The 5,048-nt window shown below is 41.3% G+C and overlaps 1 protein-coding gene across 1 annotated transcript in view; it reads left to right on the plus strand.

Moving 5' to 3' along the window:
- LOC131728257 (putative uncharacterized protein C19orf81) overlaps positions 1-263 on the plus strand; it is a 3,789-nt gene extending 3,526 nt beyond the window's left edge. The window contains exon 6 of the mRNA XM_059019354.1: positions 1-263. This exon is cut by the window's left edge and continues 243 nt beyond it. The gene's annotated coding sequence lies outside the window, so the exon portion shown is untranslated.
- The last annotated feature ends 4,785 nt before the right edge of the window (positions 264-5,048 follow it).

The raw sequence follows: 5,048 nt of genomic DNA on the forward strand, positions 1-5,048 counted from the left end.
TCACCATCATCATCATCATAAAATAAAATAAAGTGCTGTGTTCAAATGGTGCCGCGTTAAACCCGTCTGAAGGATTTAACACAATGTAATAGGTGTAGTAAAGTGTGGTAAAGTGTGGTAAATTGTCCTGTGTTAAACTATACTGAAGTGTAGTAAAGTTTATTTTATATATAAATGACAATAAAACTGTGTTTCATGTATGATGTGATAGCACTGTAACTTCATTAATAATAATAATAATAATAATAATAATAATAATAATAATAATAATAATAATAATAATAATAATAATAATAAAAATAATACTCGACTCACCCAGCTGCTTCTTATTAATGTCGTTTTTATTTGTTTTAATTTGATAATCGTAATAATTGATTTTTTTTGAAATTCTTACAGATAAATATGGTTCTTTGTTAGTTATGGAAATTCTATTGTCAAACCTGCATCCCATTTCATAACATCCAACTGTCTTTAAATACTAAATACAGGGTCTTAATACTGAATACAGGGCCTTAATACAGAATATAGGACCTTAATACTGAATACAGGACCTTAATACAGAATACAGGACCTTAATATTGAATACAGGGTCTTAATACTGAATACAGGGTCTTAATACTGAATACAGGGTCTTAATATTGAATACAGGACCTTAATACTGAATACAGGGTCTTAATATTGAATACAGGACCTTAATACTGAATACAGGGTCTTAATATTGAATACAGGGTCTTAATACTGAATACAGGACCTTAATACTGAATACAGGGTCTTAATACAGAATACAGGACCTTAATACTGAATACAGGACCTTAATATTGAATACAGGACCTTAATATTGAATACAGGGTCTTAATATTGAATACAGGGTCTTAATACTGAATACAGGACCTTAATATTGAATACAGGGTCTTAATACTGAATACAGGACATTAATACTGAATACAGGGTCTTAATATTGAATACAGGACCTTAATACTGAATACAGGACCTTAATACTGAATACAGGACCTTAATACTGAATACAGGACCTTAATACTGAATACAGGACCTTAATATTGAATACAGGACCTTAATACAGAATCCCTCTATGGAGCCCCATTGGCAGCCATAATGGCTCTGGAGCCCCATAGACATCAATGCATTACTGGCCCTGACTTAGAGCCACAGTAGAGCCAGTTTCATAATAACATTAAAACACATAGATGAGATTAGAGAAAGGTAGGAAACTGGTGCCCATTAGCGGCCATTTTGGCTCTGGAGCTCCATAGACATCAATGCATTACCAGCCCACACTTAGAGCCACAATGGAGCCAGTTTCATAGCAACATTAAAACACTCAAATTAGAGAAAGGTAAGAAACTGCTGCCCATTGGCGGCCATATTGGCTCTGGATCCCCATAGACATCAATGCATTACTGGCCCTGACTTAGAGCCACAATAGAGCCAGTTTCATAATAACATTAAAACATATAGATGAGATTAGAGAAAGGTAGGAAACTGGTGCCCAGTGGCGGCCATTTTGGCTTTGGATCTCCATAGACATCAATGCATTACCGGCCCACACTTAGAGCCACAATAGAGCCAGTTTCATTATAACATTAAAACACAGATGGGATTAGAGAAAGGTAGGAAACTGTTGCCCATTGGCGGCCATTTTGGCTCTGGAGCTCCATAGACATCAATGCATTAAAGGCCCACACTTAGAGCCACAATAGAGCCAGTTTCATAGCAACATTAAAACACTCAAATTAGAGAAAGGTAAGAAACTGCTGCCCATTGGCGGCCAACTTGGCTCTGGAGCTCCAAAGACATTAATGCATTACTGGCCCTGACTTAGATCCACAGTAGAGCCAGTTTCATAATAACATTAAAACACATAGATGAGAGCTCTGGAGCTCCATAGACATCAATGCATTACCTGCCCACACTTAGAGCCACAATGGAGCCAGTTTCATAGCAACAATAAAACACTCAAATTAGAGAAAGGTAAGAAACTGATGCCCATTGGCAGCCATATTGGCTCTGGAGCCCCATAGACATCAATGCATTACTGGCCCTGACTTAGAGCCACAATAGAGCCAGTTTCATAATAACATTAAAACACAGATGAGATTAGAGAAAGGTAGGAAACTGGTGCCCAGTGGTGGCCATTTTGGCTCTGGAGCTCCATAGACATCAATGCATTACCGTCCCACACTTAGAGCCACAATGGAGCCAGTTTCATAGCAACATTAAAACACTCAAATTAGAGAAAGGTAAGAAACTGCTGCCCATTGGCGGCCATATTGGCTCTGGAGCCCCATAGACATCAATGCATTACTGGCCCTGACTTAGACCCACAATAGAGCCAGTTTCATAATAACATTAAAACACATAGATGAGAGATCTGGAGCTCCATAGACATCAATGCATTTCCGGCCGACACTTAGAGCCACAATAGAGCCAGTTTCATAATAACATTAAAACACATAGATGAGATTGGAGAAAGGTAGGAAACTGTTGCCCTTTGGCGGCCATTTTGGCTCTGGAGCTCCATAGACATCAATGCATTACCGGCCCACACTTAGAGCCACAATGGTGCCAGTTTCATAGCAACATTAAAACACTCAAATTAGAGAAAGGTAAGAAACTGCTGCCCATTGGTGGCCATATTGGCTCTGGAGCCCCATAGACATCAATGCATTACCAGCCCACACTTAGAGCACAATAGAGCCAGTTTCATAATAACATTAAAACACATAGATGAGATTAGAGAAGGGTAGGAAACTGGTGCCCAGTGGCGGCCATTTTGGCTCTGGAGCTCCATAGACATCAATGCATTACCGGCCCACACTTAGAGCCACAATGGTGCCACTTTCATAGCAACATTAAAACACTCAAATTAGAGAAAGGTAAGAAACTGCTGCCCATTGGCGGCCAAATTGGCTCTGGAGCTCCATAGACATCAATACATTACTGGCCCTGACTCAGAGCCACAGTAGAGCCAGTTTCATAATAACATTAAAACACATAGATGAGATTAGAGAAAGGTAGGAAAGTGGCGCCCATTGGCGGCCATTTTGGCTCTGGAGCTCCATAGACATCAATGCATTACTGGCCCTGACTTAGAGCCACAATAGAGCCAGTTTCATAATAACATTAAAACACATAGATGAGATTAGAGAAAGGTAGGAAACTGGTGCCCAGTGGTGGCCATTTTGGCTCTGGAGCTCCATAGACATCAATGCATTACCGGCCCACACTTAGAGCCACAATGGAACCAGTTTCATAGCAACATTAAAACACTCAAATTAGAGAAAGGTAAGAAACTGATGCCCATTGGCAGCCATTTTGGCTCTGGAGCCCCATAGACATCAATGCATTACTGGCCCTGACTTAGAGCCACAGTAGAGCCAGTTTCATAATAACATTAAAACACATAGATGAGATTAGAGAAAGGTAGGAAACTGGTGCCCAGTGGTGGCCATTTTGGCTCTGGAGCTCCATAGACATCAATGCATTACCGGCCCACACTTAGAGCCACAATGGAGCCAGTTTCATAGCAACATTAAAACACTCAAATTAGAGAAAGGTAAGAAACTGCTGCCCATTGGCGGCCATATTGGCTCTGGAGCCCCATAGACATCAATGCATTACTGGCCCTGACTTAGAGCCACAATAGAGCCAGTTTCATAATAACATTAAAACACAGATGGGATTAGAGAAAGGTAGGAAACTGTTACCCATTGGCGGCCATCTTGGCTCTGGAGCTCCCTAGACATCAATGCATTACCAGCCCACACTTAGAGCCACAATGGAGCCAGTTTCATAGCAACATTAAAACACTCAAATTAGAGAAAGGTAAGAAACTGCTGCCCATTGGCGGCCATATTGGCTCTGGAGCCCCATAGACATCAATGCATTACTGGCCCTGACTTAGAGCCACAATAGAGCCAGTTTCATAATAACATTAAAGCACATAGATGAGATTAGAGAAAGGTAGGAAACTGGTGCCCAGTGGCGGCCATTTTTGCTCTGGAGCTCCATAGACATCAATGCATTACTGGCCCACACTTAGAGCCACAATGGAGCCAGTTTCATAGCAACATTAAAACACTCAAATTAGAGAAAGGTAAGAAACTGCTGCCCATTGGCGGCCATATTGGCTCTGGAGCCCCATAGACATCAATGCATTACCGGCCCACACTTAGAGCCACAATAGAGCCAGTTTCATAATAACATTAAAACACATAGATGAGATTAGAGAAGGGTAGGAAACTGGTGCCCAGTGGCGGCCATTTTGGCTCTGGAGCTCCATAGACATCAATGCATTACCTGCCCACATTTAGAGCCACAATGGAGCCAGTTTCATAGCAACATTAAAACACTAAAATTAGAGAAAGGTAAGAAACTGCTGCCCATTGGCGGCCATATTGGCTCTGGAGCCCCATAGACATCAATGCATTACTGGCCCTGACTTAGAGCCACAATAGAGCCAGTTTCATAATAACATTAAAACATATAGATGAGATTAGAGAAAGGCAGGAAACTGGTGCCCAGTGGCGGCCATTTTGGCTCTGGAGCTCAATAGACATCAATGCATTACCGGCCCACACTTAGAGCCACAATAGATCCAGTTTCATAATAACATTAAAACACTCAAATTAGAGAAAGGTAAGAAACTGCTACCCATTGGCGGCCATATTGGCTCTGGAGCCCCATAGACATCAATGCATTACTGGCCCTGACTTAGAGCCACAATAGAGCCAGTTTCATAATAACATTAAAACACATAGATGAGATTAGAGAAAGGTAGGAAACTGGTGCCCAGTGGCGGCCATTTTGGCTGTGGCGCTCCATAGACATCAATGCATTACCGGCCCACACTTAGAGCCACAATAGAGCCAGTTTCATAATAACATTAAAACACAGATGGGATTAGAGAAAGGTAGGAAACTGTTGCCCATTGGCGGCCATTTTGGCTCTGGAGCTCCATAGACATCAATGCATTACCAGCCCACACTTAGAGCCACAATGGAGCCAGTTTCATAGCAACATTAAAACAC

This window comes from Acipenser ruthenus, unplaced genomic scaffold (genome assembly GCF_902713425.1).
Source record: "Acipenser ruthenus unplaced genomic scaffold, fAciRut3.2 maternal haplotype, whole genome shotgun sequence".
NCBI classification, from domain to species: Eukaryota; Metazoa; Chordata; class Actinopteri; order Acipenseriformes; family Acipenseridae; genus Acipenser; species Acipenser ruthenus.